At 44.4% G+C, this 12,858-nt stretch overlaps 1 long non-coding RNA gene across 1 annotated transcript in view; it reads right to left on the minus strand.

Annotated features, from left to right (window-relative positions):
• The window catches only part of LOC144587046 (uncharacterized), a 26,765-nt gene extending 14,502 nt beyond the window's left edge, over positions 1–12,263 (minus strand). The window contains exons 1-2 of the long non-coding RNA XR_013542210.1: positions 11,798–12,263; positions 4,521–4,589 (exon numbers count right to left, since the gene is read on the minus strand). This is a non-coding gene — a long non-coding RNA (uncharacterized LOC144587046). The remainder of the gene's footprint in view (positions 1–4,520; positions 4,590–11,797) is intronic.
• Positions 12,264–12,858: the final 595 nt, after the last annotated feature.

Consider the following 12,858-nt stretch of genomic DNA (forward strand, 5'->3'; position numbering starts at 1 on the left):
ATGGTGAAAAGCCTCTGTATGGAGGTGTTGAAGTGTTTGCCTACCAGGCTGAACGTCTTTCTACTGAGGCTGCAGAGCACAAAAGCTTACGCTTACCTTGCTAGTCTTTAAAGTGCCACAAGATGCTTTGTTGTTTTGACTAACAAAAAGCGTGCTGCTTTAACACAAGTGTTTCCTGTTCAGAGCGCCAGATAACCCTGGAGCAAGAGATCTGCAATGCTATTCAGATCTCTTAAGAAAAGGAATTGATTGGAGGCTTCCCCCTAGTGAGCTCTGTAGCTTTAGAAGATTCACATTTGAGATGATTACTAGTCAATATACCAGACTAGATTGGGGTAGACAATACAAGTCCCCCCTCCGATCAGCCCCACCTCAGCCCATCGAATCTGCCTTAATTTTTTTTTTTAAAAAAATCAGAACATAGAGCATGGCTCTCTCTCCAAAACTACCAGTGTTCCTGGAAGCCTTTCAGAAAGACCTTTAGTCTTGAAAACAAGATGTGTGCACAATGGGAGCAACTTGTTTTTGTTCTCGAGGACCCATTCTGAAGATAACGAGGCATCAGGAAAAGGTGGCTCAAAAGAGAATCAAGTCAGGAGAAGGAGCAAGAAGATGGCTCATGTCTAGGCTTGGCTCCCACACAGGGCAGAAGATTCTAAGTGCCTGGAAAATGGGATGCTTTCACCAAGACATTTTTGGGGCCACCTCAGCAAATTCAGCAGCAGTAGCAACTGCAACCACTGCCCCTGTGGGGTTTCCCATCTGCCTCTGAGCTCTTGATCAGTCCTAGTGCCCACCCCTAGATTATGATATTTTGATGAACTTTCCTCTAGAAATAGTCCTATATAGTACTGTACTTGGGTTTGTTGGTTTGTTGTTATGGCATATATTCAGTGGTGGGATTCAGCAGGCCAACAAACAGTTCTGCAGAACCAATAATACATTAGCTACCGGTTCTGTAGAACTGGTGCGAACCTGCTGAATCCCACCACTGGCCAGGATCAGTGGTGGGATTCAGCAGGCCAACAAACGGTTCTGCAGAACCAATAATACATTAGCTACCGGTTCTGTAGAACTGGTGGGAACCTGCTGAATCCCACCACTGCATATATTCTGTCCCCTTTCCCCTTAATCTCCTTTCCAGCGTGTGCACTATACATTGCCAGCGAATTGAGGAGGCCTATTTGTCTGCATCTTTCTTTCCCTCCCCCACTAACACTCCATTATTTTTCATCTCAGCATCTTTCCTGCATAGACTAAACTGAAAGGCTATCAAAATCTGCCAAAACTTCCAGTGCATTTAGATAAGGGATGGGGGAGCTTTGGTCTTCCATATTATGATCTCTTAGTTCCCCTCAGGAGTAGCAGTGATGTGAAAGTCTATCAACAGCTGGAGAACCTGATATCCCCCCACCCATGCTTTAGGTCTAACATTTTGACCCCAGGGTGGAATCACAGACTTGTAGGCCTAGAAGAGACTCCCCTTGGCAGAGACTTGGACCCAGTGACCCTTGGTGTCCCTTCTCATGCTACAATCCTGTTATTTGGTGGTGATGAAGATACCGTCAAAGCTGACCTGAGCACCAGAGTTAAGGAACAGGAATGTTGGGGGGGGGAGCTACTTTAACATGCCTTTGTGGTTGTTGTGTCCTCCACCCCCGGTACTTATTTTCCCCAGCTGAATTTTTCCTATTTGTTCTAACAGATGTACAGTATTTATTCAGGTTTCCACAGTCCCTCTCCAAACATACACAAAGACAAAAAAAGGAAGAAGAAACAAAACTCCCAAATCAAAACCTTTCCGTATACAGTATTTTAGACACAGACCTTGTGCTCTCTCTTGCTCTCGCTCTCTCCTCCTAAAAACTAATAACCCCACTTTCTAATTTTATGTTTTACTTTCTCTGATGACAGCATCAGCCTAATGAAAATGTCTTGTTCTACTGTATGATGTGCTACAGATGGCCTAAAACAAAAGCAAATGGTTGTGGAAGAAAGCAAAAGTTGTGAAAGAGCACAGCTTTTTGTTTAATAAACATGGGTTATTCCACTAAAAAGTGTGTGTGATTGAGGGAGAGAGAGAATATTAGAATAAAAAGTGGCACATATATTTGTGAACCTGCACCCAACTGCTCCTACTGTGTACTGTTCCTGGGCAGTCTATGGTTTCCTTTATTATTTCGACTTATATGCTGCCCCAGAGTGCTGGGGCTCTCTCTGAGGGTTTACAACCCAGCTGTGTAGAGAACACTTTGCCCTTCAGTGAGCTGGTTAGTCATTTTACCAACTATGGAAGGATGGAAGGCTGAGTCAATCTTGAGCCAGATCCCTGAACCCATTAGGATCAAACTCAGGTCATGAGCAGAGGCTTGACTGCAGTACTGCAGTTTAACCACTGTGCCATTGGGTGGGTTGGAGTTTCATCAACAAGCAACCTCAAAAGAACAGTGTAAAAGAGCAATGTAAAAATTGCAAAGTACCAAATATTAAAAATAAATTAAAGAAATATGGAAGCAAGATCAGGCATTCCAATTCTCTATACAGATTTCAGAAGCTGGAATCATTAAAATTCATGCTGAACAATTTAAAAGAATTACCAATAACTGCTAGTTTGCTTCCTGAAATGCAAAAATCAGTTATTTTGAAAACATCTCATCTCATCTACAAATTTTTAGGACTTTATTCCTAATGTTTAGGTTGACTCTTTGGTCTGCCCCAAGCATCAGCAATGCTGAAAAATCATCATCATCATCATCATCATCATCATCATCATCATCATCATCATCATCATCATCATCATCATCATCATCACTGTCATTGTCATCATAGTCGTTGTCATCATGCACAAGAGCAGATGAATAGAACAGAAAGTAATAGAGGCCCACTTTGATGAGCTTTTGCCTCTCTCATGGGGGAAAAACACATGCTAGGCAGAAGCACCAGTTCTTTACCACTCCCTCCCTTCTTTTACATTTCATACTCCATTGATGTGATGCTCAACAAGTGCCATTAATCAAGAGGTCTGCAATTCATTAGGCTCTCGGATATACTTGAAATGTTGTATTGTTCAAAGCTTCTGTAACTGATTGGAAAATGTAAGCCAAGAAGAATTAGTGGCTGTCTTTGGAAAATTCTAGGGCAGAAATTAATAGGAAATAGTCACTTATTTCCTGTTTGGAATGAGTTAATATGAACACCCGAATGGAAAAAAATAGATATAGGTAGGAGAAACAAGTGGATCTTCTAATCTGGAGCCTTATTTTATAGAAAGAGACAACATGTAGGCCAGCCATTCTCAACAGGGGCCCCACGATTCCTTGGGAGGCCATGGCACATTTGATGGGGGCCACAAACTGAGAAACTTTCTATTCTGTTTTTCTATCCATCTCTTTATGATGTATCCTTGCCTGAGGGGGGGGGCTGGAATCAGAGAAGAGGTCCTAAAAGAGCCATGGCCAAAAAGAGGTTGAGAATGGCTGCAGTTGAGCTTGCAGATGGTGTTGGACTTAAAAACCTCAGCCAGCAGAGCATTTGGAATTTGGCATCTTCATATGAAACTGCAGAAATGCAGAAGCTGGTTCTCTGTGATATGATCCTTTAATACCCTAAGCCATCTTGGGTCCTTTGGGAGAAAGACGGCATATAATTTTTTCCAGTAATAAAATAAAATAAATAAAACCTTACTGGGCGGCAGGAGCAATAGAATGGCCATATGTTCTCCTCCACGGGGTGGGATGGGGAGAGTCATCCATTTGAAGAACTGTCCTCCTTTTTGGTGATGTGTCAGAGCAGCTGTTCTCTCCAGGAGTTTCCCAGACCAAGAAGGAAAGTACTGACTGAGACCGGTAACAGATAAAGCTACTGATGAAATATATGGCATGTCAGTTTTGTGTGAACTTCAGATGTGAAGTCAATTACAGAGGTGGATGTTCCAAAAGCACTGTTCAGAACATTCCTGTGAATTTACTTATTGTTGCCTAGGGAGGCATTTCAACAAAACTACAGCAACCTCTTTTTATTTTCTTTCTATAGATATTCTGTATATAATCATTTTCAATAAGTTGCAAAAAATACATGACAGAGAAGAATTCGAAGAGCTATAAAACAATATGCCTTACTGATTTATCTAATTTATATCCCATCTTTCTCTCAGTTCTGTGTCTCAAGGCATATTATTATTAGTCACAATCTTGTGCAATATAGTAAGCAGTAGCAAAAATTATAGTAAAGGCATCTAATTATGATGATAATTGCATATATTAGCTTAAATTAGTATGTGCAAATCTAATAAAAAAGGTTTTTTGTTGTTTATTTTTTGTGAAAAATAACTTCCTTTTTGGTGTTCCTTGTCCTCCATGTCCTCCTTTTTGATAACGTCCTTTAATGATGGAACAATGGACACCCTAAGATAATAGGCCTGACTGCTATGACCATGTGACACAACCACATGGCCTTAAAACCACCACTTCATGACTGTCTGGTGATTAGCCCCATCCATATGGCTCATCATTTATACATACCCTGGAGCTCTGGAAGGTGCAACACAACTTCTGTGTTTCAGCAGTCGCTTCAAGCTGGGCCTTAGATTCCTTGGCACAGACGGGATGAAAACAGAGTTAAATCCCACAGAATAATTTCTGTAATTTATCAGTCATATTGTTAAGAATACATTATTGTTCAGAAGTCCTGAATAGTAGGGTAAGGTAGCTTTTTTCAATGCATATTATATTCCTCTTCTCTTTACTAGGTGTGCAAGCCTTGCTCAGGATAGGGTCACATGTATTGTCATCGGGAATACAGGACAAAAAGTGATCACACCAATGTCCATGTTCATTTAGACAGCACCGTCTTCCATGGCATAGAGCAGGGGTGGGCAACATGTGTAGCCGTGACTTTATATGGCCCCAAAGGCTATTTTTGTAGCTCAAGCCCCATCAGACTCTCCCACACCATACCTGTAAGAAATGTTTTTCCCCAGAATAAAATAATTTGAAGCCGCCCCCTCCTGATGTCTCCAGGAGGAGTGATTCACCTCTGATTTTAAACATACATTTTCGAATCTTGAACTGGAATTCTCTATTCCTTCCAGTTTTTTTTTCTTTCCCCCATTTCTGGCAGTCTGGGTGCATCCTGGGAGCATAAAATTGACCCCTGAATCATCTGAAATTGCCCAGTCCGTGGTGGGATAAGAAGGATTGGGACTTTCCATACGTTGTTGGATTACAAATCCCATCAAACTTCACCAACATAACTAATGGTCTGGGCTGGAGAACTGTAGTGCAACAAAATCTAGAGGATCATAAATTCTCCATCTCTAGCATGAGCTTCAAAGTGCAGCAACCTCTCCAACAAATACCGGACTTTAGCAAGGCTATGTATTGATGTCTTTTCTGATTCAGCTTCCCTAGTTGCATCTGAGCATGCATGGAATACAAACACGCAGCGGCTGTGGTGGCTCCATCTGTGGCAGTGCAGCCATAGGACATTTCTTCCCAGGACAGCAAAATTTTACTCAGTACAAGGGAGACAATGGTTAGAGAATGACTGAGAAGAACCAAGTGGATTTAGAGACAGATTTTTTGGGGTAGCGATAATATAGAAATCCATTTGATACTATTTAACTTCTTTTAAATGCTACATAAGATACTTCAGCTGACAGACTGGTCAGCTTCTCATGCCTGGCAGACTTTGAAGAATGTATGTGCTTTAGGCAGAAACATGTCCTTCCAAAATGATCTGATTTCCCTAGTTGTTCATGCCAAAATTGAAATTCAGTTTTCTAACTGCTCTTCCCACTTCACAAAGTAATATGGGATATATTTCACACTCCGTTTTCCCTAGCATTTCCCAGTTTTCAATTATTTATATTAAATTTCAGCAACACTTACTGTAGTTGACTATTTTTTTTCTAGAACATTGTTTCCTGTAATAAAAATGAAGTAAAAAATATTTCTGCCAACTTATTTTTATTTCCCAAAAAACAATCGCAGAGAACAAATTGTAGACAGAAAATATCCACTCACTTTCTCAGATCTTATGTGTTTGCTTTTTTTTATTTCTTTGGGGTTTTCACTGATCTGTAACTTGCTTTGAATTCATGTGCTAGAGGACAACTACACAACACAAATAACAGAAATTCATGCACGTCATGCTGTGATTCTTGGACCCTGTGAGTTGAAACAGACAGCATTCAGCGGCGACCATATAAGGACTATCTGAAAGGAACCAGGGGAGAGAAGGTCCACTGAGTGAACATCCCTTGTAGTCAATAAAATGTGGCTGCTGGGGGATAGCTTTTCTGCCTTTTATGGGCTGAGAACCTCATATTCATATGCTGAGACTGATGCACAAATCATGTACTTTTGGAAGCATAGTTTTAGACTAGCTGTGATGTTTTCCACCTGGTGATGTGTGTGGAGCCTGTAATTCTGGACAATCAGAAACCTCAAGTGGCAGAAGAGTAGCTAAACATTTTGCTTCATGAAGAGGTTTCACCAGACATCTCAAAATGCATTTGACATCAGCCCTATTGAGAAATCTCCTTTGTTAGCAAGGAGGATTTCACAGGGCCTCTCTCACAGGTTTGTGTGTTTAATTAGCTGACAGAACAGAGAAAACAGCAGGAGCCTGAAAGACTGAGGATTCTCTGCAACAGAAAATAATATAGAAGCAGGGAGAAGATCTCAATGTGTCAAACACTGTTAATGGAAATAAAATAGGACAACATATAACTGGTGACCAGCTTACCTTCTTTGCCTGACTGTCATAAAGAGCTAGAAAATTATTAAGCAAATTACACTCAAGGCAAAGACACAGTGTTATCTCTCCCAACGTCTATATTAAATGCAGATGGAAAGAACTTTTAGGTTACAACTAGACACGGGCACGAACCGAACTACAAACTGTAAAAAAACACAGACTGGGCTGGTTCATAATTTAGTTGATGCAACCTGTTTTGCCAAAATGAAATGAAGAACCAAACTTTTTTCTGCTCAGTGTTTTGCTTTGCTTCAGCCCACTTCCCACTGCCCCTGTCGCCTCCCTACCTGGTCTGGTCAACTCCTGCTCCACTGCCACCAGAGAAAGCTTATTTGGCATCTCTCCCAGGAGCTAGGCCTACTGTCCCTGCATGACTGTCCACCTATCAGTTGTAAGGTGAGTGCATGCACAGAGAGAGCTGTCCCGGATTCCCTTCAAGGTGAGCTGGTCTGCTGTCTCTGAAGATGATTAACCATGAACCAGGGCCGGACTGGCCATCTGGCACTTCTGGCAAATGCCAGAAGGGCCGATGGTCAGAACGGCCGCTGCCCGGAAGGTGGGCGGCGGCTCGGCAGTCGGCGGGCCTTTGGGGAGAGCTGGCCGGGATTCCCGGTGGGGGTTCCCGGAGGAGAAGCGGAGACGGCCGCCTGTTGTGCGGGAGCGGGGGGGGCGGGCGAGGCGGAATCTTCCGTGCTGTCGCTGGCCTGACCAGTCCGAGCGGGAGGTGGGGGCGCACGCGCGGGGGGGTTTCCGCTGCTTTCCCGGCCCGGCTGGTGCCGCGGGAGGGAGTGGGCGCCCTGGCCCGGTCAGGTGGTGCCCTCTGTTGCTGCCGGGGCTCCGGGTGGGGGGGAGTGGCTGTGGCGGCGCGCCTCTGTAGGTGGGCGGGGCGCGAGCGGCAGGCGCTCGGGCTGTCGGACGTTTTAGGGGAGCCCTCAGGACGCCGCCGGGGCCATGGGCCCGCCCCGGGGGAGGGGAGGGCTCGGCCCTCCGCCGCCCCCTCCCCGCTCGCCGGTGCCCCGGGTCAGGAGGCCAGGGGGGAGCCGTGAGTTGCAAGGGCCCTCCCTTGCTGGCGGGGGCGGGGCGGGCGGGTTTGTAGCCCAGGCGGAGAGAGGGTCAGGGCGTCCCTCTGAGGCGGCTCCCCCTCGGAGCTGCCGCCCGGCCGCCCCGGGGAGAGGCAGGGAGAGCGACCGCGGCGGTCCCTGCGCGCACCTGGGGGGTGGGTGGGTGTGCCTGCAGCCCTCCGCTGGCGCACCCCTCCTTCGGGTCCTGAGGGGTAACCCCTTATGGACCCGGGAGGCTCAGCCCTGCAGGCCTCCTGCCTTTCCCCCCTCCTCGGCCTAGGGAGTCTCTTGGGGGTGCCCGGCAAGGGGGTCACGTGACGCCTGGGTGCCCAATGACACCAAACGCCAGCGGTCCCTCAGGCAGAGGAGGTCAGGCCGACTCGCTCCGGCCTCGGTGGGGGCTCAGTCCGCAGTTCAGATGGAGCCGCCGGGTTTCAGCAATGGGAGACCCGGAGCGGGAGCAGCACCGGCCGCCGCTGGCTTCGCTTCCTGAACAGCGCAGAGGCGGCAGGTAAGGAGCCCTGTCTCCCCGTCAGCTTCGCCTTTGGTGGCTCTGCAGACCGCCTGGAGGGAAGCGCGTGCGGGAGCATCCACCTGTTCGGGCACGGGACCTGTTCTTCTGCCCTAACTCGAAAGCGGGCAAACACGTCTCCCTGCCCAGGCACCCGGGGCTCCCCGAGACTGCTGGAAACTTCTTATTCATTCCCGCCTCAACTGGGGGGTGGGCGAGAAGAGGACAGCCCACGGAGTGACTGGCTGGCTGAGGTCCCAAATGCATCTCTTTTGTGGTGGAGAAGGGGGAAAAATCTCTTGGAATTGCTAGGGGAAAGTATATAGAATTCAGGCAAGCTGGAAAAGTTCGGTCTGGGAATCTCCTTTTCCAAGAACGATGGCTAGAGAATTCTGGGCATTGTAGTCCCCTTCCCCCCCCCCCCCCAAAAAAGGAAAAATGTCAAGGTCTGGCACAGATCTGTGGAAGGACAAGGGCTGCAACAGACCTCCCCCACTGGATGCAGTTTTGATCCCCTTTCCATCAGCCTTTGAGTTATGAGTGAACTCCCTAGAAACCACCAGGACAAGTTAGTCGTGGCCACATTTCTAACACCTATTGGGGGGGGGAGAGATGGGAACGCAGCAAATTCCCGTTGGCAAGGTTTCCATAGGGCTGGCGAGGGTAAGCAAGCATCTGGGTGTGCTCCAGTGTAATGTGTGAGAGGCTTTCAGGCAAGGAACTAACAATAGGAGCTGGAGAGTAGAGATAAAAGGGAAGGAAAAGGCAGCAAATAGATGGGGAATTCTTTCTAAAGCCTGGGAGAATCTTGTTTGTCTGTTATGGGCTACTGTGGTGCCCCTCCAACAAAGGGCGCATACTGTGTTCTGTTTCAAAATGGCCAAGGACTGGGTTACTAGGCTGGTGAAAGTTGGCCAAGGTTGGGATAAGGTGAGACTCCTTCCCTGCTACCATCTCTATAATTTCATAATCTGAGGATTTTGCTGTGACTTTCTGTCCCTGTTATGTTGTTTTTGTGTGCTGTCAAGGCATGTTTGACTTAGGGTGATCCTAACAGGGCTTTCAAGGTATGCAAGATATTTAAAGAGTGTCTTTGCCAGTGTCCCCCTCCAGTGACAGTGAGTTTCCATGGCCAAGCAAGGATTTGAACCCAGGATCTTAGTCCAATGTTCTGTCCATTACACCACACTGGCAGTTCTGTTATTTCCTTACATCCTGGTTAAGGGACCTTCTGCCCAAGTCTAAGTCCAAGATACCTTTTGGATGTGCTTTAAGACTGACCAGGAACACATGGAGTGTGACAGACTGTATTCATGAGAAGCTCCTGGCAGTGGTCGATTGTGAGTCTTCATCAGGTGAATACTTTCTTACCTTACTAAGGCAAGTTCTGCAGTCATGTAAAATTGACATAAAAAATTGCACTGGTAGTTCTACCGATGGAGCAGCTAACATGCAAGGACAGTATAGAGGCTTCTCTACATGGTTGTCCAGAGAATCTCCAGGCCAAATTCATGTTTGGTGTTATGCACATGTACTCAATTTAGTACTGGCTGACACCACAAAGGTTCTAATTCCAAGTGCATCGTTATTTAATCTAATAAATGATGTTGGAGTTTTTATTCGTGAGTCTTACCAATAAATGAATGTATGGCTAAATGTCAGTCAGGACCCACACCATCGAAGACTCTGTGATTGGGGAAACACGCTGGTGGTCCAAAGATGCAGCACTTAGAAAAATATTTGGATCATTTTCCCAACCTGATTCGGCTTTATATGTTGACCTTATTGTAACATTGGCAAAGATTGAAGAAAACTCAAGATCTAAGCCAGAAGTATGAATAAAGGCAAAAACGTACGTAGAATCACTGCTTAAATATGAGACCGTTCTCACAGCACATATATTTCTTCGGATTTTTGAGCTGACATCCCCGTTGTCAAAATATCTACAAACAAGTGGCTTAGATGTATTACAAGCTCATCACATGGTCACAGGGACACAGGAAAATCTCAAAAAGCTTGGCAGAGATTTTGAAGGGGTCAAGAACACTGCAGATGATTTTATAAGATGGGCAAATGACAAACTACAAGAACTTGAAGATTGTGAACTTGAAGTACAGGCCACCTTGCCTCATAAAAGGTTAAGAAAGAAGAAAAGCATGGCTGGTGAATGTTCTCAAGATGAAGTAATATCTGATGCCATCATGGCATATAAGATACAAGTACACAATGTGATCCTTGATGTAATCACGGAGAGCATAACTCGACATTTTCTTGCTAGTGAAACACTGTATGCCAACTATGCATGCCTAGACCCTAAGAACTTTTCAAACATAAGAGAACAAGGGCTTCATATATCTGCAATGGAAGATTTAAGTAAAGTCTTGATCAAATTTAATGAGAATGCCACAGCTGAAAATTTGCGGTGTGAATTAACTAGTCTAGCTTTGCATTGGGACAAATTGAAGACATCAGCGCTAGAAGAATACACTCTAAGGGTGTCAAGAGAAACGCCCATGGAAGATCTAAGTCAACAATTTGATGAAATGGAGCGTTAAATAAGCCGTGTGCAACATGTAAGAACTGTGCCATTTGTTGCTATCAAATTCTACGGCGCTACAATTTATTAACAGATGCCTATAATGTGATAGGTCTAGCCTACAAATTCCTACTGACTCTATCATTTACTCAAGTTACTTGTGAGAGAAGCTTCTCCACCTTGAGGTTCATCAAGAATCGACTGAGGAATACTGTATCCCAGGACCATTTGGATTCATTCATGTTAATGGCTACAGAAAAAGAAATCCTCATGAGTCTTGATGTGGATGCCATCATCAACAGAGTTGCAGAGAGTAGTGAAGCCCTGCAAAGTCTTCTTATTCCTTGATAACGTATCATTCCTAAGTCTTTCCAGTATTAGTAGGGTTCAAATTTAAAATGTTCAAATCATAAACGAGGTGGAAAGTTCTTGAGCCGAGCCTTTTGTTCCTGGTGGAAGTGTTGATGTAGGAGGATCTGCTACTTATGGCTTGTTCACATTGAACGTTTTGTTGCAGTTATGTTTAATGATCTAATGTTTCAATACATTAAAATAGCTATAAGATCTCACATTGTACTGTTGGTGTTTTTTGTTTAGAGAGCACTAGCATTGACAAATTTAAACATAAAATTTTAATTACACTTTTTGTTAAACGTAATGATTTTATAGGTTTAGATTTCCTGATGCTCCTTGTTATTTATACAACCAGGGAGAACTCGTAAGCATGTACCAATACCACTATACCAGCAACGCCCTTTCAGCGCGCCACAATATCGTGAATGGAGCCCACAACAGGTGGGCCTGTGTGCTCTAAATGCCAGGGCCGATTTTTGGTCCCAGTCCGGTCCTGCCATGAACCATCACAACCCACCATTTTTCAGGTTTGTGCCCATCTCTAGTTACAACATCATAGAGTGTATATGTGCTCACCTGGGGGTAAATGCAGCCTATCAAGGCCTTAAAGCATTTAGTCCTTTCTCCCAGATGCATCCCATCGAGGTGTTCGTAAGGTGGGCAGAAGTCCAGCATGGAGAATTATCATATTTGTAGGTCAGAAAATCCAAAAATTCCTAGGAGGATGCAACTCATATCCCATTTGAGCTCCTGGTAGAAAATTGTTGTTGTTGAAAGGTTTAGGGCCACATAGATGGGGAGAATCACAATCCATATAAAAATTAAATACAACCATCATTTCTATCAAGAAAAATGAGTGAAAGAAAAATATATTAATTCATTGTTTGTGTTTCTTTATTTTCACCATTAAGTACAGCAACTGCTTGGAAAGACAGAACTGGAGAACCTGCCTTCTCCCTAACCATTCCTTACTTAGATTGGGTTGCAATAATATTACAGCTATGCCTGAAAAGAGAAGCAAGTAAAGATACAATTCTGCTCTTTTAATAAAGGAACATTTCTGCCAGAGCAGCAGAAGTAGAAAGATGGCTAAAGTAGCATTTCATGGATGAGCATGGAGGTTCCCACCCTTCAATTTGGGAACGATGCCCTTCTGCTCTCTCCATTAACCATCTATGTTCCACCTACGTATACAGATTTAGGGTTCTGTGAGTAAATTAAGAACATATTAGAGCAGTGGTTGATGATGAGTGCCCCTATAATTTGGGTTGGGATTAGAACTCTCCTTGGTTTTGTTCCAGAAGAGATTAAATTAAATGAGGAGTGTAAGATAAGCACATGTCAAACAAGCAAACACATCTGCAGAGATTTCTGGTCTTCCAATCTATAATGTTTGCCTGTAACAAACTTGATGGTGTGCTTCAGAGATGAAGAATTTGCCCTGCAAACCTACCCAAGTGTGTATTCTTTCTTTCCCAACTGTTTATAGGTTGCATTAAACTACCTGTACTAACCCAAAGATGGAAACTCAATGTGATGTTTGATTGTATAGTAGAAGCGAATAGGATTCTTTTCCATGTTAGTAGAACTACAGTACCAGAACCAGAAAGGATGCTTGATGGATTATCAAGGAATCC

Source organism: Pogona vitticeps, chromosome 2 (assembly GCF_051106095.1).
Source record: "Pogona vitticeps strain Pit_001003342236 chromosome 2, PviZW2.1, whole genome shotgun sequence".
Taxonomy (NCBI): Eukaryota; Metazoa; Chordata; class Lepidosauria; order Squamata; family Agamidae; genus Pogona; species Pogona vitticeps.